This window comes from Talpa occidentalis, unplaced genomic scaffold (genome assembly GCF_014898055.3).
Source record: "Talpa occidentalis isolate TD23 unplaced genomic scaffold, MPIMG_talOcc4v2.1 talOcc4.8, whole genome shotgun sequence".
Taxonomy (NCBI): domain Eukaryota; kingdom Metazoa; phylum Chordata; class Mammalia; order Eulipotyphla; family Talpidae; genus Talpa; species Talpa occidentalis.
In genome coordinates, this window is record NW_023605194.1 from 43,471,372 (window position 1) to 43,495,223 (window position 23,852).

The following is a 23,852-nucleotide window of genomic DNA, read 5'->3' on the forward strand; positions in this document are numbered from 1 at the left end:
AGTGCAGCCCTGGGTCTGAACCAGGAATGCCTGGCTCTGGAAACCGCATCCTTTCTTCTCCTCACTCTCCTGCCCCCCACTAGACTGTCAAGGCAGGTGCTCAGGATGGGGAGACGCGCAGCCTGTGGGAGTGAGTTTTGAGAGCTAGGGTTCGGATATGGGGGAGCTCACTCCGTGGGTCCAGTACCTTGTCAGGCGTGTTCCTCTGCATCATTTTGTCACCTGGGCTGGGACCAAACCAGAGATGGTTGGGACCAGGCCAAGGTCACCCAGTGGGCCCCTAGGTCCCAGCTCCTGCTGTCCCCAGAGGAGCCACACTCCTGATGAGCAAAGCCCTCACGTCTGCTGCTCTGTAACCACTGACCACGCTGTGCACTTGTCCATCTGGGTTGGACACAGTGTCCCCAGGGCATGAAATTCATTTTCTTTATGTCTGGTGGAGGATTGAGTGCTCGGCTGAAATCCAACAAATCATAGTGATTGCAAAAACAAGCACAGCTATGGCCCTGTGTTTGCGGGACACACTCACACACACACACACACATACAGGTATGCACAGCTCCTCACACACACACATACACTGCTTCACACACACCCTCATGCTAGCTCACTCACACACACAATCTTACTGATTCACACTCACTTATAATCTCCCACACTCACACCCATTCACCCTCATTCAGACTCACTGCTTCACACACACATACTTTTACCAGGTCTTGCTCACAGACAGTTTCACACTTAAGCACATATACACTTATGCACTAAGAAAATAAACACACAAATTCACACACACACACACACTCACACAAACTCAGGTGGCTGTTGGACTCCCCATTCTGCATCAGTGATGCTCTCCCAAGCGTGGGAACATCCGAGAAGAAGCTACTTCCCCTTCTCCCCCCTTGCCTTCCCCTTCTCCTTAAATTTTTCCAAGTCCAGCTCCAAATTCACCTCCCCCAGGAAGGCTCCTGGACTTCACCCCTAACCTGGACTTCCCTTCCTCTCTGGGCTCCCATCAAGTTAATGGCAGCATATTTCTCTGCCCTTGTTCAGCAGCCAGTGTTTGCGGAGCACCTACTATGTGCTGGGAACAGATAGTCCCTCACATCTTCCACTGGATGGAGAGATCCCCCGGAGGACAGAGCAGCCTCACAGCATTTATGCTCTGAGGGTGTGGCTCCTACTCAAAGAGTAGAAGAAGGCCTGTCTTCTCCAGATTCCTGTTGGCCAGTAGCCTTCCTATGACCAAGTATCCCCCAAAGCTTGCTCTCACTCATGCAGCTCTCCTGCCTCCGCACCCCTGACCCTCCATGCCCACCTCCTCCTGCACATCCACTCAGATCCAGCCAGGTGCCTCAGCGAGTCCCCGCCCAGGGACAGTCTGGTTTAGTGTGGCCCCTGCCTGTCTCCCTGTGGGACCATGGACACCTGTCGGGCAGACAGGTCTGTGTTCACAGAGCCTCCCACTGAGTGGCTTTTGTTGGGATTTGAGCTGAGCATCCCAAGAGGTGCTTTCTCAGTGTAAAAGTTTTTCTCTCCAGAGGGATGCAAGCTGGTGCCCGCTTACTTTTCTCTGTACATCTGAAGCCCAGATCCCGTTATGCTGCAGTTTATAGACTCCACAGACCTGAGCCTTGGATGTGAGTCCTCTCCCCCCAACTTCCTTTTCATGTCTCAATTGAAATTCTCCATATACTTGGATATATACTTCTCAGTATACTTTCTCCAGGAAGTCTGGAGAAATTTATCCCAAATCTAGGTGCCCCCCTCTGGGCACCCCATACTCCATCATAGCTCCATCTTGCTCTAGTACAATTGCTTGTCTACCTCTGTCAGCCCAGCCTGTTTTCTATGAAGACAGATGTTTGGTATGCTCCTCACTGCTGCTGCCTCTCCAGGGCCTAGCATGGTGCTTAGTACACAGCAGGCATTCAGCCACTGCTCCAGGAAGGGGTGAGGAGTGCAATACATCCACTGGCTTCTCCACACTCTGTGATCTTGCAGACTGTGAAGTCGAAGGGAATCCTGGATTTTCCTTTCTACAATGCAGCTCCTCCTGGGTGAGCGTCCACCTTGGGCTTTTCTAGTCCCATGAGCTTCATCCTTCTTTGAAAACTCAGTCTTTGCTCATTACTCCCCCAGGTATTCTCTGTCCCCATCACTTTCTCAGATGCCCGAATGTCCCCATGAGATCTTCTGTGCTGAGTGCCAGATCCCAGAGGCTGTCCCAGGATATGTAAGACAAAGAAGCCCCATGCCTGGGAGACTCCTGACCTAGGGAGACCTTCCTCCAGTTATTTCCCCAATTCCTGGACTGCTCCCTCCTTTGATATTGACCTCTTGGGGGAACAGCTTATATCTCTTTAGGCACTGCCAGGAAAGTGAAGGCAGAACATGCTTCTTCACATCTGGGGCCTGAGAAGGGGAACTGGAGAAAATAGTTTTCACAAATTCCTGGGATTTTGCAACTGTCAGAGTTTGATGGAAACTGGGGAGTTTGGGGCCATGGCATCCTGGTGACCCCAGTGGGACACATGGCTTGGCCCAGGACCCACATGAGTCATGGCTCTGAGGCTCCTTCCTGTGTGACCTTGACAGAGCCAAGAAACTTTGCACGTCTCCTTGGCCTATAATTCAAGGGTCTTCACCCTCTGGCCTGAAATAGTCTTTTCTACCACGCTTATTTCTTTCCTTGTTGATCCCAGGCAACCAAATTCCCAGGATCTTCTAATATCCTGCCTCAAGGACTTTGCCTTTTATAGGTGCCTCTGCTGGAGAGGCCCCATCCCAACTCAAATTATTATTTGCTGCCTGCTTCTTGCTGTGTCTCCCACCAGAAGCTAATCAGTCATGGTTATGTATGCATCTCATGGCTCAGCCTTTGGCGTAGAGTGGATACTCAATAAATCCCTGTTGAATGAATGAGTTGAATGGATCAGCTCTCCTGGAAGCAAGCAGAGCCTGAGTGAGGGATTCTCATACACCTGTTAGATTAGGGGATGCTCCCAGGTGAGCCCCATAACGGTATGAGGACACAAGAAAAGCTAGCCCAGACTATGAACACAGTGGCAATCTAGCCTCAGCCTCAATCGACTGGGAGGGACATGTGCCCCCTTTAGGCAACATGTCAGCTTTTTCCTCCTGGTACCAGTCAGACCCCAGGTGCAGGGATAAACTCTCAGGCACTTCCTTTCTCCCAGTGAGGGAGACATCAGCAGCCAGCACTGGCAGGTACTGGGGGAGGGATGTACAAGCCTGGGTTGGGGAGGCACACCCACAGTGTGCCTGAGCTGAAGGGGCCCAGAGCTGAAGGGGCCTTGCAGCCTAGATATCTCAGGATGGGCTCAGTCACGCCTGGTGAGTAGCAAATCAGACATCTGACAGCTCATCTCGGTCTCCAAATGTCACTTAATTTCTGTCCCGTTCCTACCTCCTAGCCTATTTTCTCGTTGCGTTTTCCCACTGGCTATGAGAACAGTAGGTGAACATTTTCCTCGGAGTCACCACCCCAATCTGTGTGTCTGGGAGTTTCTCCCTGCAGCTTATTTCCTGAAAAAAAAAAGGAGACCCAGGAGACAGTGTCCCCATGGCCACACGTCTGAGACAGCCCTGGGAAGATGCACCGTGCCCCAGCCCTTCTTGGGACTCTTCGAGGTGATGCGGAGGGCAGGCCAGGTGGGCGGGGCTCGGCAATGACAAATGGACTCTTCCCTCCTCCGACAGCTATTGACGACTGGGGCATTTGAGTTTTTCTCTCTTCTCTGTCGGCTCTTTTAATTGAAAAATATAAAGAAAACGCCTATTGATTCCTTGTAACTGATAAGCTACTCACTCCTGGGTCTTTTTAATCAGGAGCCTGAGTCTGGCTTGAAGCCCAAGGGAAGGAAAGGGGTAGGAGGGGAGGAGCACAGTGAGGGCTCTGGGCTGCTCTCCTCTCCTCCCAACACACTTGGCCAAGAGGCTTCAAGACTGAGGATTAAAGAAGAGTTCAGGAGCCTTCCCCTTCTGAAAGGTTTAAAGTTTCTAATTTTTGAAGCACATAATTATCCTTAACATTTACACAACACTTTGCATTTATCAAGCAATTTACATTTGCAAAGCTCCTCCATATTAATTGTCTCATTTGATCAAACTGTTTACTGCAGGGGACAGCTGGCCCAGGCATCATCCTCCACTTACCAAGCTTCTGGACGATGGAAACTGCTCGCAACAGTCCTGGGAAATAGCCTGGGCAGACATTACTGCCCCATTTTATAGATGAAGAAACTGAGGTTCAGAAACATTGTAACTGGGCAGTAGAAACAGTCCAGAGTGAGACCCCCTCCAGGTGGCTCTGCACTAGAACCCCTCCAGGTGGCTCTGCACTAGAATTGAAGTTCTGGGTTCCCCTAGTTGCTAAGATACAGGAATCATCTATACAGGTTCAGCAGGCTCCTGTTCAGTGTGGATCCCTGTCAGACTTGAAGAAAATCCTCCTAAGAAAAATGGTGATTGATCATTGTCATGTGCTAAGCAGAAGATTTTCCCTTCCACAGAGAGCGTTCATCTCAGGCAGAATCTGTCAGCAAGGCGATGGACGAGATGACCCCTCTAAGCCCCTTCTGGCACAAGAAAGCTACGATTTGCAGAGTTCTAGGAGAATGACTGCCCCTCAGCCTAAATGGAGGAAACTCAGCCTACTTGTTTTCCTTTTGGCACACACCAAGACATGAGTCATAGAAGGTGAAGGGAAAATTTATTGTATTATCAATATTTAATATCTCCAGGGAGGTGACATCAGCAAAATTGCCTGTCCTGGCAGAGCCATCTAGGTGGACGGTGGGAAAGGCCTTCATCTCCCGGACACCCCGCCCTTCCCACACAGGAGCAGTGGAAATTTATGGGCTTCTGGAAGAGGCACAGGCACTGTGGAGGGTGACGCATCCTCCGGCACCTGTGCTGGCCTGGGGATTGCTCCCCATGGCCCCTCGCCTAGTCAAGATCCAGCAGAGGTGGAAGCTGGTGATTTATTCCTGGGCCTGGGGCTAGTGAAAGAACAGGTGAGTGTGGGGTGGTTGATGATGTGATGACCCAGCCGGGGTGGCGACCTCACCACTGTGAATTGCCTGAGATATGATCTCAAGCCCCTGGTGTCATCAAAGTTAGTGTGAATCTGACAGAAACTTGGCCTGTGGCAGGAAGACATCAAATAAGGAAGAGAGTCAACATCTTGTGGCCTCTCCTGCCCAGTGAGTGACCTTCTAGAACTTTCCCTGTAAAATGGGAGTTATTGGCTCTGCCTCATTTATTGTGAGTGTTGAAAAGGTGATCCTCTTGATCTGGCCTGGCCCAGGGCTGGTCCAGGAGAGGCTCAGTCCCAGCCGCCTCCACTGTGCCTCAGGGGAGCAGGCAGGGAGAACCCGGGGAGCAGGTGGTATGCAGGCTGTGATGTGCAAGAAGGGGAAGGAAATGGAAATGAATGTGAACTACGGGGGAGGGGGGGTTGGTAGTGGTGGTGGTGGTGTGTGTGTTTCTTGGCTCTCTGATGCCTCTCATTTAACCCCATCATTGCTTACTGGGAAAACTAAGGCTCAGAGATGCTACGTGGTGTGCCAAAAACTAAATCTATGGCTATTTGACATTTTTTGTGTTCTTAACCTGCCCCAGGTAAGACTGGGGAAGCGAGCAGTAGCAGAGACAGTCCCCACAGCCTTAGAGGCTAGAGCACGCCAGCATCCGTCTCGCCCAGCAAGGATTCCTCTTCCCAAAAGGGTCTGGGACTACTGGGGTAACCACCCCAATCTGACCAGTGTACCCCAGCATCTCCATCAGGAGCAAAAGTCTGACAGTTATAGGGCCTCCCTGGTGGCACAAGGGGTTAAGTCTCAGCACTGTGAAGCTATTGGCAGCCACTGCAGCACAAGTTCAATCCCCCGGCCAGGGAGGTGACACATATAGCACAGCAGACCTCTCCTGTCTACCCCGCTGCTCCCCTCAGCAGTGTGTTTCAGTCAGTCTGCCTGTCCTGTTCCCCACCCTGTCTCTGGTGAGTCCTCTTACCACCCCCCTGTACCCTAGTCTACACCTCAGCTCTTGTATGCATAAATAAATAAATAAATAAAAAAATCCTGACAGTTATGAAGTCTTGAGGTACCCAGGAAGTGGCTCCTGCCTCCCCCAGGAGACCAAAAGGACTGTTCGCAGGTGCTGCTTCTGCCTGGGGTCCTGGATGGCTGTGTGACTGTGTGCAAGCTCATTCTGCTTTCTGGGTCTCAGTTTCCCCATCGCTAAAGAAAAAGCTGGACTGGATTATCACCACCAGCTTTTATGTGACAAACTTCCCTGGAGAGCACAAGATGGACTCTGCCCATGGGAGTTTGCGTGCCATGAGTGACTGTGACAATGAGCATGTCACCAGCTAGGAATGAGTGCCCTCAGGGTCAGCCAGAGCCAAGCAGGACCCAGGGGGCAGGGCCACTGCTGGAGAAGAGGCAGAGTTTTGGAGTATGGGTGTGGCTCAACCGGATGAGGAGGGGCCAACAAGGACATATCCAGAGCTGTGGGGTGGGAGGGGCAGCTCTGTGTCCCCAAGTCAGGCAGTGAGGCTGGGTGAGGTGAGGATGAATGAAGTTCAAAACAAAAGAAATGGCAGAGAAGGGACTTGAGGTCAAGTCGGGAGTGAGCAGCCAGCATGCCTTAAACTCATGCCATGTGAGGTCAGTGAAACCGTGGGGGCAAGGTAGAAAAGTGACCAAGCTGTGCAGAGAGGAACCTATTAGTGTGTTCGGGCTACAGAAACAAATGGCTGCAGATGGGTGGCTTAAGAGGACAGAAATAGATGTGAAATGCAAAAGTCCAAAATCCAGGTGTTTGCAGGGTCCAGCTCCTCGGAGGCCTCTGGGGAGGATCCTTCCTTACCTCTTCCAGCTGCAGGGAGTTGCCAATTTTGTCTTTCCTCTGCTTGTAGATGTCTCTGTCCAGTCCCTGCCTCCACATCACAGGGTGATCTCCACATGTGCCTCTGCTCCCTCCAAATGATACTCTTCTTCTAAGGATGCAGCAATTGCATTAAGGCCCACCCTAATCCAGGGAAACCTCACTTTAATAACATCTGCAAAAGCGCTGTTTCCAAATAAGTCACATCCCCAGGTATTGGCTGGAGGGAAGTGGAGGGACACCATTCAGCCCAGTCCTGGAGGGCTGGTGGCAGGTGGGAGCCAAGCATGGCTGCTCTGGCCTGAGCCTGTCTGAAAGGTGGCATCGTCCTGCTGAGACCAGGCCTGCTGGCTCCCAACAGGGCTTGGTAGGAATGGCTGGGATTTGGGGTGGGAGTCACTCTTAGAAGTTTTTTAGATATTTGGGGCCCACTTTTAGAAAAACTTGCCACTTTGTGTAGCTCCTTATGAGTATAGAAAATTCTAGGCAGTGGGCTAATGGGCCAGAGGAGAATGGATTTCCTCCTGCAGAGCAGGGTGGTGCAAGGCAAATGCAGGAGCCAGGAGCTCTCCTAATCCTTGCCTGCCTCACTCACTGTGTGACCCTAGAGAAATGAATTCCCTCTCTGAGCTTTATTCCCCCATGTGAGACACAAGGCTGGGACTCACTGACCTCCACAGGTGCTTGCATGAGTAGAACTTTATATGTATATGTATGCGTGTATTTGCATGTGTATTTTAATTGAAGTAACATTGAATTATAACATACAAGTTCCAGGTGTATATCATAAATCGTTATCGATCAACATCTGTATAAATTGAACAAAGCTAACTACCAAAAGCCCAATTCTATCTGGAGGTTTGTTTTGGAAGACTGGTGCACCCCATGATATGGGAGTCAATCCCAGCGATGCAGGGGCTCCCTGAGCCTGACCCCTGGACATGACCACTCACTCTGGCAAAAGCTGGCCACTTGTCAGCGCAACATGGGCTCAAAGGATCCCCTACCCCTCAACACACAACCACACTCATTATTTTTTTTTTGAGAGAGAGAAATCAGAGGATCTGATGGTGCTGAGTGAGGCAGATGGGGGGTGGGGGACATTGGGGGACATGAAAGGCAGAGGGCAGGGGCAGAAATTGTGCTTCTCCTAGCAACCCTGGCTCTGCAGCTCCCAGGACAGGGGTTGTATGAGAGATGTCTCCAATCAACAGGATGGTAAATAAAACTGGGCTTGGTCTGCCCCACATTGAGGCCAGAGCAGAGAGCCACCCACTCTGGCTGTGTGTAAATATCCAGGCATAAAGGACTCTCTCTCTCTCTCAATTGCTCTCTCCCCCTTCTCCCCGCCCCCCACTCTCCCACTCTCCCCACCTTGGTCTTCTCTGCTCCTGATCCCCAGGCCCTGGGAAGCAGAGAACCTGGCCTTTTCTGCTCCCAGAACATCCCTATTCTCTTAGCACAATGGGGGGTATACTCAGTAATTCCCTGCAATCATGTCCCCCCAGGGCCCCACTGGATTCTCAGAAGGCTGGAATAGTCCTGCCCTCCATGAGGTCAAATCCAGCCTCTACCTGGAGGTGACAGACCCCGCCCCTCTGCTGGCTGCCCCTGGGGTCTGAGGTAGCCAGAGAAGGATGGCCAGGGGAGCAGACTCCCGAAGCCTGAAGCCCCTTGATTCTGAGCATATGAACACACACACGCGCACACAAACACACACATGCCCAGGGCCACATCCAACCAGGTTTACATATATAGACACACCCACCTCCTCATATTCACATGCAGCTATATACAAAGCCCCCCAAACATGAGTTCCCACCATCCCCAGAATCAGTCCCTCCCTAAGTGCATGCTGTGGGCTCCAGGTAGAGGCCCAGGATGGGACCTCATCCTCCCCAACCTGCCATCAGGGGATCCTGTCGTGGTCTGGGCTAGGACACTTGTTTGCTCAGAAAAGAGCAGCTTACGTCTCCCCCTCCCCGTCCTGCACCTGTATAGGGCACACCAACAGCACCCAAACTTCTCTCCCATCATCACCCTATCTTAGCTAAAGTACCCATGTAAGCTGCTCTCAGACCAGAATTTGGGGCCAATAGTTTATTTGGGAGGTGATACCAGGAGATGTGGTGAGGGAGTGAGGTGTGAGGCAGGGCGAGGGGTGGAGGGTGTATCGAGAGTGGGTTCCTGCAGAGAGCAACTAGAGCTCAATCCTGCTCAGATCCTTCTGGAAGATTAACTACTACAATCCTCAGAACGGCTCCCCTCCTGGAGGGGCAAGGATGCCTGAGTATTTACCCATCAGTTCCCATCCCTCATTGCTTGAGGGTCTAATTCCCTGGAACATCTGTCTCCTCTCTAAGGCAGGCATGCTTCTTGGCCAGAACACCCTCCAGAAGGGAGATTTGGTACAATGGCACAACCCAGCCGGGCTGCTGGTGACCTCTGGGATATCCTGAGGGGATCATCCCAGTGCTCTGTGCCCCACCCACTCTAGTCATGTGCAAATATCCCGGTGTAAGCTACACACACGCACACACACACACACACACGCACACACACACACGCACACACACACACACACACACTTGTGCGCACGCGCTCTTTCTCTCTCTCATCTTAGCCATTCCCCCTGCTCTCCCCACCCAGATCCTCTCTGCTCCTGGTCCTGGGAAGCCTTTCCCACTCCCAGAAGATCCCCATCCCCCTGGCAGGAGGACAGGTCTGTCTCCCCCAGCTGTAGGAGCCCCCATTCCCAAGGCCCCTCCTCACCACCATCTTCCATTTGGTTCTCAGGTTTCAGCGCCTGGCTTCAGCCCAATCTATCAGCGGCAATCTCAGGCTTTGAAGCTAGAGACTCCCCAGACAGACAAAGGGGCGACTGCAAGGAGGGGGCTCTGGGGTGCCAGCCCAGGTGTGCAGCGATTATCTTGGGGGCCTAATCAAGGTGCCTTGTCCCCAGCTCAGTTTATGAATGACGGCCACCCCCGCCCCTCCAACCACTCCCCATGCTGGCTGCCAGGACGGCGACAGACACCTGCTAGGCTCTGGACCCCTTCCCTCCCCTGCCCTGCATCCTTTTGTACCAGCACAAAGGGGGACAAAGCCAGGGCCCACCTGCTGAGGGGGAGGCCCTAGGGCTCCCACTTCTCAGCTGTGACCACACTCTGCTAGTGAATGCCAGAATTTCCTTTTGGGCAGGGGGTACCACAGAGAGATCGACAGACAGACGGACAGCAGCCCGAGATAAATAGCAGGATGAGAGCGGATCCATCCTGGATTGCTGCCGAGAAGAGGTGCCCCTGGGGTGTGCAAGATGAGTGCCCTTGGTCACTGAGCTGGGTGCACCCCCACACTCCCCAGGGACCCTAGAAGATCTCCTTCAACCCCATTTGGGAAGCAGGACCAGAACCAGCCCCATCTTTTACAAAAGGAATTGGAGAGAAATAAAACTCAGAATAGTTGAGTCTACAATGTTCACCCAACGTGGGGCCCTGAAGCCAGACTGCTGGATGGCACCTCTCAGTGTCTGAAGCACCTGCCCTCTGCGTGGGGATGGGGAGGGCCACGTGGGTATGATGTGGAACAGGTGGGTTTAGCAGGAGCCGGAGTGGACTGACCCACGTTGACCTTGACCAACCTCCTGTCTCCTGGGCCCCTCAGGGACAGGGGCAGCCAAGCTCTCACCCCCTTCCAAATCCTCTTCCTCTTCCCAACTCTCTCTGAGCCTGCTACAGTGGGGGGTTGACTCATATACAGTATGTGTGGTGTGTTTGTGCAACATGGCGGCCTCAGCTTTTCCTTGGAGCCTGGGGCAGAGGGGAAGGAGAAATACAGAGGGCATGGAGAGAGACAGAGGTCACCTGAGCCTCGGCCCCCTAGAAAAGAGCTGGAACCCGGGAGCTAGACAGAAATAGAAGGGAGCCAAACTAGGCAGTGATGTTTCCTGGAGAGAGACCATCTAGCTAGGCTCCTCTGCGCCCAGACTGTTAAGATGAGCCATGGGCTTCCCCGGGACCATCCTTCAGAGTTGGGGAGGGCTGACGAGGCAAGGGAACACATTATTCACAGCTAAAGAAAGACTCATTACTTTGCACCAACCTTTGGCTGGTATTGAATATACCATCGTTCCCCTCTTAACAAATGGCATCTTGAGGGTTTAATTAACTTCTTAGCACCCTCAGGCAGGCGGCCTGGCCCCCACCACCAGATGAAGCCTGAGTCAGCCTGCTGAGGTACAGTGATGGCCTTCAGGGGAGACAGCTGCAGCTGATGTGGACAGGCCCAGGGGAAGGGCAGGACCCTCCTCCCCCTCACCACTCATGTTGTAGATGGGGACACTGAGTCTGAGAAGGGAGAAGGTGACTTGGGCAGCTCACTCAGGTTCTATAGCAAAATAACCAGGTCTAGAATTCAAGCCATGAGCAAGTGGGACAATTCTGGAGCTTTAACTTCCTCAGTTCATTTGCTTCAGTGTCTGCATGGCACAGAGTGATTCTGTAATTACTGGCTTAACTTGAGCGAGATGCATGGCAAAGCTGGCTTGAGACTAAGTCCTTCCAAACCATCATTCTCATCACCGTAAACACTCCCCAAGCCCTTCCGCTGCATCCGACACTGAGCTAAGTTCTTTCATGCACTGTCTTCTTTAGTGCTTATGTCGGCCCCAAGAGACCAGTGTTATTACTGGTCCCGTTTTTCAGATGAGGAAACTGAGGCTCCAAGAGATTAAGTAACACTCCAGAAGGCCCCTTAGCTGAACCCGTAAGCCTGACTGCTTCTGTGGAGAAGAACCAAGCCATTTCACTGAAAGGAGAAACCGAGGGTTGCCCAAGGTCACTCAGTGGACTCGTGGCTTCTGATTCCGGGTCCAGTGAAGACCCTTTCATGCGCGGCACGTAGCCAATCCTTTATGCTCCACTTGACGCTCTCCCCTCCCCTCACCCATTGCCTTTCCCTCTTGTCGGGCCAGGCCCCCAGCTTCATGAACCTTGCTGGGAAGCCCCAGAGCAAAAAAACTAACCAGGGCTCGGGAGTCAGGCCCAGACCGTATCTGCTCTGTCTGTCCATCCTGTGGTCCTGAGGCAAGTCACTCCCCCTAGCAGAACCTCCATTTCTTCATCTGGCAAATTAAAACGTGCCTCACAGGACATTTGTGAGAATTAAATATGTGCTTAAAGCACTTAGCCCGATGTATGTCATATCATAGAAAGCACTCGATAACAGTATCATTAGGATGAAGATTTGACCTGGCCAAGAATCAGCCCCTCTCTCCTGCATCCAGCTACTGCACTTGCCCACACTCCTTGGGATGGGGACCTGTTCAATAGCCCCTGCTCCCTTTTTGGAATTGGGGCAGAAAAGTCCTGGAGCCCAAAGATGCCAGAACAGGGCCTCCCCGCCCAGAGGAGCAGGAGGGCTGCCTCTCGGGCTGCAGGCTAATTAATTGTGCCTGCTGACAGCAGAGAGGGGCTGCGCTTTCTGCCGACGAGTCCAGAGCAATGATGGAATAATGGGCTCTAATGCACTGGTCTTCTCCGGGGACCTGTCTTTCATCCCCAACAAAACTAATTAATGATAGCAATAAATAAACCAATCCAGCCCACACTGCCCGGAGCAGCCAGGGCTCAGGGAGAAAAGCCTGTTGCTGGCCAGACCAGGGAACATTGTGACCCAGGTCCTCCGTGCAGGTGGGGTGGAGAGAGGACCCTAGAATGTCAGGTGGGGCTGGGCAGGAGTTGTGAGGCCCAAGATCTCCACTAAATTTGAGGCTGGAAACTTGGGAGCTATGAGTTCTAATCCAAACTAGCCACCGCCCGTTGCTAAATGACCTTGTCAGGTCATTCTAGATCTCTCAGCTTAGGATGTTAATGCCATTTGGATAAAACCCAAGTAACCTGTAAGTCAGGGAAGGGCATGTTTCCTTTTATGGCCTAGAAAGCCGGATAGGTCAGGCATCTTACAGGAAGGATATCCTACCCTTGGGCCTTGGGTTAGTGGTTGCTGCAACTCAAAAAGCACTAATATCAGTGGTCTTCAACTTTGAGCACCACTCAGGACCCTGGAGGGCCTGATGAAACCCAGATGTGGCCCTCCCCCAGTTTCAGAGTCAGAGGGGACCTGAGAATCTAACTTTCTAGCAAGTTTTCCAAAGCACATCCCCTGCCTCTTCTTGCACACCTCCACTAACAGGGAGCTCACTCCCTCCCATAGCAGGGTACCCCATTCTAAGATTATATAGAAGTTTATTTTGCCATTTTGTTTTTAGTACAAGTTCAAATCAGCCTCCCACAATAAACTCCCCTGACTACCTCTATTTTGGGACTCAGTTTCCTTAAAGTTCCCTTTCAGCCTCCCCGGTGGCCCAGCAGTTGAGAGCTGGGTTGTGAAGCTGCCCGCAGCCTCTGCAGCACCAGTTCGATCTCCGGCCAACGGGCGAGGGTCCCACATGGCGTGCAGACCTCTCCTGCTGCTCCCCTCAGCAGTATACTTTGGTCCTTCTGCCTGCTCTGCTTCCTGCTCTGGCTCTGGTGAATTCTCTCACCCTCTCGTGCTTCTGATTGTACCCAGTGCTTGTATGTATAAATCAATCAATCAATCAATCAATCAATATATAAATCTTTAAAAAATAAAAAATAAAAAAAGTTCCCTTTCAGCTTTGATACTATAATCCCTGGATTGGAGACTGGTCTCTACCATTCACTGGGGCGTTGGGAAGGCCAGTGTGAACTCTGAGCCTCCATTTTTCCCTCTGTACAATGGGTTAGGAATAAGATACAGAGTTGAGTATGTAGAGCTCAGTGTGGATGTGAGATGCTATTGCTGTGTTATGTGTACCTTGAGTTCAGCTGGGAATCCCATCTCTAGACCAGTTAATTTTTCCCCAAGCCTCTCTATTTGCAAGTGAGGTGAGCTTCATCTCCCTCCCTGGATGTACTGGGGAGAAAGGATGTCCTGAGCAAACTCCATACAAGTTTTGTGGACTCCACTCCTACTCCAGACCAAAGCCATCAAGACACTGGGAACTACAAATCCCATCATCACCAAAGGGAGGGCTGCTGGGAACTGAGGGTGGAGTCAAGAGCCAGGTTTGGTGTAAAATCAGACATGTGGGCCTTGAGAGATCTCTCTTGGCCTCTCAGCTCTTGGATTGACTTTTGGCTTTTTGCCAGCTCTCAGCGTGCCATTGGGATTCCAGGTCAGCAGAACTGGAAGAATGCATGCACGAATCTATCTCCCTCTTTTTCTCTCTGAGTTATTCATTTCTTCATTTCCACTTCTTTTGTAAATAAACCCTTTATTAATGTTTTTGTGTGTGCCTGCAATTGAGTGTTATTATTAGTCCCTCTTTTTTTTTTCCCCAAAGATTTATTTATTTATTTATACAAGCACTGGGTACAGTCAGAAGCATGAGAGGGTGAGAGAATTCACCAGAGCCAGAGGGGGATCAGAACAGGCAGACTGACGAAATACACTGCTGAGGGGAGCAGCAGGCGTGGCAGGAGAGGTCTGTTGCACCATGTGGGATCCTCACCGGCAGCCGGGGATAGAACTGGTGCTGCAGAGGCTGTGGGCAGCTTCCCAGCCCAGCGCTCAACCGCTGCACCACCAGGGGAGGCCCTTATTATAAGTCCCTCTTAAGCGCGGATGAACCCCTTTCATATCAGGGTTGCCCTGTAACAGATGTAGAGCATTTTAAACCATAAACATACCCTTCTGTCTCCCAACTTGTACCCGATCCCCCGTGGAACCTGTGGCCAGGGCTCTGGTGTGCCCCTGGGCTGAGCTCTTCTCCTGGAAGTGCTGGAAGCCAAGGCCAGCGACCAGGGGTGTCTGCAGACTGGGTGCTGCTCCCACCAGGGGCATGAATCCTGGCTCCAGCTTTTTTGTGCAGCAGTTCAGCACCTCAGAGTTTGGCCCAGGATCTTACAAGTGTCTGAGCCCAATTGTAGGTCCAATAGAAACTCCCCCCTCCTTTGCATACAGTAGGGTTCCCAGGTGCAGGCAGCAGAAGTCCACACTAACTGAGTAACAATAGGATCTATTGCATGGATACTGGGCACAATGGAATCACTGGAAGGGCTGGAAAACACACCCAGACTGCACAATGCCACCCAATCAGTTTGAGGAAGTCTTGCCCTGAGCATGGGAAGCCACCCATTTTTCTGTCTAGAGGACCTCGGCACACCCCTACCTACAGCTTATACCCCTAATGCTCACATAGCTGCCTGGAGGCCTCTGCCCACCACCAAAATGGCATTCCCAAGGTCCTGAATATGTGCCATTGCCCACCTAATTGGCATGCCTCAGCTAATGGGCCCACATCTGAACCGCAAGGGAGGTTGGGATTTTCAGTTTCTGGAACAGCAGGTAGGCTCTGCCTCCCAGCAGGAGCGGGAAGTCCTCCAAATACAGAATGAGGGTTCAGATCTGTGGCAGGAAAAAGAAGCTGGTGGCTACTCCTATTCAATGCAACCTACCTTTGGCAAGCATCACTGTGCAGAAAGATCATGGGCAGGATGAAGATAAAAATAACAGCTTACCCTTGTATGTGCCAGCCATTCTTCTAAGGGCTAGGCGTGGATCACCCAATCCAGGCCTCTCAATATCCTTATGTGGGAAGTACTTTAATTATTGCAATCACCCGCTCTGTTTCAGCAACAAGAGAACTGAAAACCCAGAGGAGTTACCTGTAGTCACGCAACTAGAATGAAGCAGACCCCAGATTTGGCCTCCCTTGTCCAGTTCCTGGGCTTGCATTCCTGGTGCTCTCTGACCTTCTCCTCTGTTATACACACAGGAGACCCAGACACTGCCCTCAGAGAGCAGGAGAAATACTCACCGCTGCAATACAAGGCACATCAGGCCCAGGACCAGAATCACTGAGTGGCCAGGGACTGGAGTGGAGAGGAGTCAGCATTATCCTTTGGGTGCAGGAGGTGGGGAGGCATCCTTCAGCTGGAGCCAATCCTATTCAGTGGTTTTCCTGGCTCAGGGTCCAGCCCCGATCTCAGACTTGTCCACTGCTAGGATGCTGTGGGTGGTAGGTGCTGTTGACATTGGAAGATGAGGGGTGATTTCCTATAAGCCACCGTGAGTAAAGCCTGATCAAGCTTTGCCCAGACAGTGCCAGCTGTCCCTAGCAGCCAGAGGAGCACTTCTGAGGTCAAATGTAAACAGATAAAACCCAGGTTGGCCTGGGGTATAAGTTCCTGTTTCCAGCTCCGACTCTACTAATGGAATAACAGAATGAAATATACCTATGTGTCCACGTCTGAGCTTTGCTCACAGGGACCACGCTTCAGTTAATTGATCTGAGGTGGGTCTTTCATGGGCAGTTTGAGATATTCCCAAGGTGATTCTAAGTGCAGCCCAGGTGGAAAACTCCTGCCTCTGGGAATCTAGACCTCCTCTCGGTCTGGTAAAACTGGGAGAGGCTTCTTGCAGAGCTCCACCCATTTCTATATCCCCATTCTGAGCTCCCAGAGTGGGCAACTAAATGCTAGAATGCAAGACTGAAAAAAGACCCCCTATTGCACCCAAAATAACCCAACTTACTCAGTGCTACAAACAGCCTGGAGAGAGAGAAACAAGGGCTCTTAGGGAAGCCACAACAAGATAGGGACAATCTGAATCCCAGAAAAGTCACCCTCTCCAGGAAGCCCCCCCACCCCCGATTGCCTTCACTCCTTTCTCATGTACAAAAGGGATAAATGATCATAAGTGCTTCCCATCCTCCTTCACACAAGTCAAATGTAGTCTCCTCCGTGAAGCTCCCTGGATGCTCGCAGTCAAGGAATGCAGGAAGACTAACATTGCCCCCACAAATGCTGTGTATGAGTGTGCGTGTGTAGTGTGTGTGTGCATGCATGCATGCGTGTGTGTGTGTCCTTTTCTCTCTGGCACCAGACTATGGAACTTTCTAGTTTACCAGCCTCTGCTCCCCTCTCCCACCCTCTTTATTCCTCTCTATCTACTCCTAATCTCTGTGAGCAGCTTCCTGGGTTACCCAGCCTAAAGTATAGATGATCAAATGGGGGACACTGAGGGACCTGAGAAAGAGCTATATTCACCACACCTGTCCCCTGGCATCTATTATCCAGTCCCTCCCCAGCATTACCATTGGCTGGGCCATCATCTCCAATAGCAGAGGAAGCACAGAGTGGATGCAGGCCACACATCTGGGTCTGAGTCTGGGCTCGGTCACATTCTGGGCATGCGTGCTTGACTGAACACTCCCTCTCTGGGGCCTGAGCTGTCTCTCCATCCACAGAATGCTCAGGTACAGGACGGCAGACACTGTCGTCCCTTTCCGACGCAAGCATTCTGATTCTCAACATAGGCCAGAGAGAGGGCTTGGGCCTCACGTACATATTCTCCCCCTTTTGAACTACAAGGTCTTGTGTGGTGGTTTGAGAGCTCCTTCAACATAGCTCTGCACCGATCCTACCCTGAAAAGTAGGCGCGGTCTCTCCTCTGTTCTGGAATGGTAAGCTAGACCGGGGGCCGAGGGAGGCCCCATGCGAGGCACACAGGGCCCCCTTAGCTGAGAGGCTCATAACAAGGGACTCCCATCTGTGTTGCCTTCAGCTGAGAGACTCAGAGCTCTGGGTCCAAGAGCCTAAAGGGAGGGATATTTACGGTTTAATAACTGGCCTATTGATTCTCATTTATTTGCCGCCAACGGGGCTTACTGAGGAAGTGAAGGCGAAAGGACTGTGTTTGTAAATAAGTCTCCAGTTGTCCCCATCACTCAGCCTGCCAGGCTGCTTCTGGACGGGGAGGTGAGCTGGGTTAATAAACTGCAGTGCCCTCTGCTTAGGCAAGCTCAGACATGCAGCCAGCGGGACAGCAGCCACCCAAACCAGCCCCCGGGGCCCTCCTGAGCTCAAGCCCCTTCCCTGCACTCTTCCTACTTAGCCATGCACTTTCACATTTATGATCTCATTTAACTGTTTTGTTCAAAGGAGGAAGAGCAGAGTTGAGTAGCCTACTTAACAGGAGAGAAATGTAGTGATTATATAATGTATTTGAAGGTATCCCGCCAGGAAAAGGAGGCTGGCTGTGTTAGCTATTGCTGTGTAACAAACCGTGCCCAAATTTAGTAGCTTAAAATAAAACTAGCATTTCTCATGAATCCGTGGGTCAGCTGAGCAGTTGGGCTGATCTGAACCAGGCACCAGTGACATGGGAGGATGCCTGGCGAGCTGGAGGACCAGCTGGGTTGCTGCTGTCGGACAATCTTGGCTGGGACTACTGGGCTTTGCTCCATGTGTCTGTTATATCCTGGCGGCAGGCTGGCCTGGGTTTGTTCTCACAGAGGCGGCAGGAGCCCAAGAGGGGATGTGGAAAGGCACAACCACCTTAACAGGCCTCTTCTTGTAAGACGCTTGCTACCATTGACCAGAGCAAGTCAGTGTGGGAGGCACCACTTAAAGCTGCAGATACTGCGAGGAGAGACAAATTGAGGTCATTAGTGACATCAGTCTAGCACACTGACCCAAGAGCACTGTACTTCCCTCTTCTTTCAAGCATTACCCTTTTTCCCTCAAAAAAAGAAAAGAAATCTGAGCTTTGAACTAACAGGAATGCTATTGCCATCCCCCATCTGAGAAGCCAGGTCAGCCCTCTAGAAACTTGAGGCTTGATCTAGGTGGTACCAGAATGCGCAATTGAGACTGAAAGTTTGAGCTAAAAAGGTAGAGGGACTTTCCAAGGACCAAAGCCCTTATACAATAGAAAAAAAAAAAAAGACTCTTTAGAAAGGTCATGAGCATCCTGTCCCTGGGAAAGTGTAACACAGAGAGGGTGCAGACTCAATGCTGTGGGAGGGATTCTGCCTTAAATGAGATTGGATGCAGACCAATAAAGTCCAATCCCCCTTCCAGTCCCATAAATTCAGAAGTTTATAAAAGAATGGGCCAATTACTGCAGACCCAAGACTGGGGAATGCTATTATCCAACCCCTGTCTCTTCTAGTCTGGCGCGAGGCATGGTCGTCCCTAAGTACAAGTGCAGGAGAGAGCTGCTTTGAGCAGAGAGCATAAGAGCATGAGAAACACAGATGTCTCCTCTCCAGTCACGTAGAATCAAAGGGAGAGGGAAGCTTGGAGCAGAAAGCCCTCAGCCAGCCCTAGAGAGGCAGCCTGGCACAGCGAAGAGTGTGGACCCTGGAGCCAGACACCTGGTTGGAAATGACCTGGGGTCAGAGTTTGCTCTTTCCCAGCCTCATGCCCTCATCTAAAAGCGGAGAGCATTGCCAGGCTGCACGGTCCTGGAAGTTACATGAGATAATGGAAATGTAACTTCCTTGAAATGAAAAGTAGACTCAGCAACTGTGTTTTTTTTTTCCTTTCCTCTTTGAGTCACAGCAGATGAAAATGAGAGATGACATAAAATCCATGTTCCTTCAGGCCCACCGTGGCTACTTGCCCCTGCCTCTCTCTGCTTATCCAGAGGGGGCCGCTCAGACTTCTGGGTGGGAGGACATGATGTCCCAAGGGAGGGGCAGGGCCAGGTGAGAGAAAGGAGATGGCTCCTGGTCAGGACAGCCCCCTCTCCACCCACCCCCAAGTATGACTAACCAGGCAGGCCCCAGACTGACTGCAACAGTTCACTAACCACCTGCCTCCTCCTCCAATTCCGGCCTCCGGGAAGAGCCCCTTCTCTGTGGCAGGAACCTCATTAATGGAGAGAGAATTGGCGGGGGGGAAGTAGAACGCTGTCTATTGAAGGACTGTTTCTTCTTTCCGGAGCCTTGGGAAGTTTCTTAGATAATAATAGTTACAGAACCTCACCTTTGAGCAGGCCGCAGAGTTCTCCCCAAGTCTGCAGTACTTTTGATCATCTCTACTTTAGGTTGGTTCCCCAGAAAGCTGCTCACAGAGACTGGGAGTAGTTAGAGGAGTAACAAAGATGCAAGAGGGGAGCTGGGGCTGGTGGACTGGAAAGTTTGATAGTTTGGTGCCAGAGGCTGTCCTGAGGCTGCCTGGCTGGCATGTTGCCTGAACTACCAGTCACCAGACTGACAGACACAGTGGGCATTCGACTGACAGATGTGTGACTGACCGGCTTTCACATCTCACTGACTGACTCAGCAACGAGCCAACAAAGGGAGTGTCTGACTGATGGACTCGGAGGTTGGCTGACACAGCGTGTGAATGAGGTGCATATGGATTGCCTGACTGAAGACTGTCTCACGGACTCACTGACTCAAACACTGACATGGGGACTGGCCAATTAATTGCCTGACTAGATTGATATAGTGTCTAACTGACAGACTCATAGGTTACCCAAATACTGCCAACAAACTTAGCATCCTTCAGTCTGACTGACAGACTTGTGGGTTTCCTGACTAAAGTTGTCTCACCATTGTGGGGGCTGACAGACAATATCTATATGGCAGACTGATTAACTAGCTGTTTCACCTTGGACTACCTCATGACCATCTCACTGACTGACTCACACTTGCTAACATTATAATTGACCAACTAGCTAATTTATTGATTGACATGCTGATCACTGACAGCTCTACGCAGACAGGCCTTTCACACTAACCCTCATAGCAATGGGCTGCATACCCGCAGAATGACTGACAACGCGGCTGACCTTGTAATAGTTAACTGACTGCCTGACAGCAGTGACTAAAACATTGACTGACGGAACAGCTGACCACCATACAGCGCAATTCACTGGATGATTGAAAGCAGACAGGCCTGCTCAATGACAGCTGGACTGACTTGCTAGCTGATGGACCAACCCACCACTTAACAACTGTGCTATTGCCTGACTGACCCCGGCACTGACAGATGGCTGGCTGGCTGACCACCAACACAGCAGCAGCCTGCTGTGCAAACGGACAGGACTAACAGGTCGATAGGCTTCCTGGGTGATAGAGGGAAGCATTTTCAGGAATCCTCTTTAGTGCCTTGCTCTGTCTTCTCCCTGATCCTTCATCTCCCAGCTTGACTCCTTCACTACACACTTGTTTTAATCTTAATTTTTTTTATTTTTTGTATGACGCATACATACAAAGTTAGCATTCATGAAAAGCCTAAAGGAGGAAAATTAAAGGAACACTGGTAGACTACCCATTAGACCTAGAGGTGGGCTGGTGGCCTCCATCTGCGGCATAGTACAACTACCTGGGGAGCTTCTGACAAATATCCACGCCTGCCTCTGTCCCCAGAGATGCTCAGCTAATTGGTCTGGGGAGGGCCTAGGGTTGCTGGATCATAGGGTCATTCTATTTGTAGTGTTTTTTTTTAATCTTTGTTTTTAAAGATTTATTTTATTTATTTATGCATATTAGAGCTGGGGTGTAGACCAGAGATGCGGGGGGAAGGGCACAGGAGGAAGGTGAAAGGATTCATCAGAGACAGAGTGGGGAGCAGAACCGACAAATTGACTGAAAAACACTGCTGAGGGGAGCAGCGGGCGAGACAGGAGAGGTCTGCTGCGCCATGTGGGTTCGCTCCCTGGCTGGGATCGAACTTGTGCTGCAGAGGCTACTGATAGCTTCATAGTGCTGAGACTTAACCCCTTGCACCACCAGGGAGGCCCTATTTGTAGTGTTTAGGGGAAACTTCTTTCATTTTCTACAAAGGCTGCACCAATGTGGCATCAGTGCTTTTGAGAAGCTCCCTGAGTGGTTCTGATGTATCATGGGCCATCTGTCCCTGGGCTAAACCATTACAGTATCTTGACTTAACCTCACTACCCAAAGTGTGCTCTGAACCTGCAGCAGAGCTGCATGTGGACGTATAAAGGAAATGCAGACTCTCAACACCCACCAGACCCCCTAAATGAGAATCTGCTTGTTAACAAGACCCCTGGGTGACCGTGCACATATTAATGTTTGAGAAACCCTGCCTAGGTAGTCCCTGCATGTGCCTTGCAAACTGTTCCTCCTCCCTCCCTGCCTGAGGTAACCACTGTTTCCCATTTCACTCATTATCCCTTTGCCTTTCTTTGTGGCTTCATTTAAATCATCATGTTTAGTTTGCTTCCTTTGGTTCTTCATACCAATGAGATAACTCAGCATATATTTTTCTGTGATACTTTTTTTGCCCCAATTTTTTTCTACAGTTGTCCATGTTGTGTGCAGCTTTCTCATCCTCAGTTTTCACTGCTGTATAGTACTCTAATGTGTAAATAGATACAGTCTATTTGTTTATGCTAAAAATAGACACCTGGATTATTTCTAATTGTTATTTTGGGCCATTGTTTCATAGCTTGATGCATAACACCATGCTCATTCTTAATTTCTCTGGCACATGTGCACAAGAATCTCTCTATGGGGTATTCTCTCTATTCAGCCAGTGAGAATGCATATTCTGTAGGATAAGGAAATGTCCGTCCTGTTCAGTAATATCAAACTGCTCCATGTGCACACATATAGACTGCCCTGCTCATCTTCTCCCTGTTCCCAAGGTCTCCTCCTGTCTCTGCCAGCCCCACCCCATCCTCCAGATAGCAGAAAGCACAGATCTGCCATATCCTCTTCATTAGCACCTGCTTCCCACTCTGGAACTGCCACATTTCTCTGAGAACAGGTAGTGAAGTAACTATGGTCTGTCTTTTACCCACAGCTTCTCCTCTTTTGTTATGGCAGCCCAGGCACCTTGGGGATAGGCCTGTCTGGAATTTTCTGGCTCCAGTCTGACCTCAGGTTGAGAGACTTACAGGGGTTCAAGTGACTTTGGGGCTAATAAGGGGAAAAATTTTGTTAGTCAAGTTCTCCAGAAAAACAGAATCAGTAATGTGTGTGTGTGTATGTGTCTATGTGTGTATGTGTGTGTGTAAATATTGGCTCCTATGGTTGTGAAGGCTGAGGAGACCTACAGTGTGCTGTCCACTCACTGGAGAATCAGAAAATCTGGTATAATTCAGTCTGCGTTTGATGGCTTAAGAATCATAAACTCCAATGTCTGAGGACAGCAAAGATGGACATCTCAGCTCAAGAAGAGAAAGAATTCGCACTTAATTCATTTTTTGGTTCCACTTGGCTCTTTAATGGATTGGAGATGTTCTCTGTGAGAATATCTTTATTCGGTCCTCTGATTCAAATGCTAATCACTTCTGGGGACACTCTCACAGATGCACCCAGAAATACTGTTTTATCAGCTATCTGGGCATCCCTAACCCCAGTCAAGTTGACATAAAATTAACCATGACACATGTGTAAACACAAGGGACAGTGACACTCAAGATTTATTGGGTGGTGTGTGGACAAGGTAGCCTGAGAAGGGAAGTCCCACACAGCGTGACATGCAGAGTTTAAAAGGGAAGGGGTCAGCAGGACTGGATAGACTTAGTGTCTCGGTGATGTTATTCTGCTGGGATTGTGGGGGAGGAGAGGAATTGTGCTGGATCCAATTGTGCTGGAGCGTGGCCTTCTGGCAGCGCTCTCTTATTATGGCCATCGGAGTGAGGTTTTGTGGGGGTGGGCAAGGTTATTTAAGTAGGTCATAAATAGGGCACTAAATAGTTAAAATCTGTTTGTTTGGGCTATTTTTTAAACTACTGGATGGGTAACAATTTGAATTTAGACAGCAGGCTTTTGAGCTAATGGAGCACATTCTGCAGAAAGAAAGAAATAACTTAGGGGCTCCTACTCAGAAGTCATCTTTGGCATATACATATATGTTCCCAGAACTTTAGGAAACAGAGCCCAGAGAAGGGTCCCTGACAGGTTCAGTGTGGGTCTGAGGTGAGTCACAAGGTGAGCCCACAAGCCTCTATTTGCATTTCTGAAAAATCAATTAAGGTAAGCAGCACACACAGTATTCCCTCTTTCAGGCTGCAAACACCTACTGTGCACTTGGCCCTGAGTTGTTCTGCCTGCCACCTGAGGGTCTTGGAGCTATGGGGTTTTCCTGGTCTGTGGGGCCCCCTCTCACTACTCCCCTCCCCCGCTGCCACCCCTACTCTTT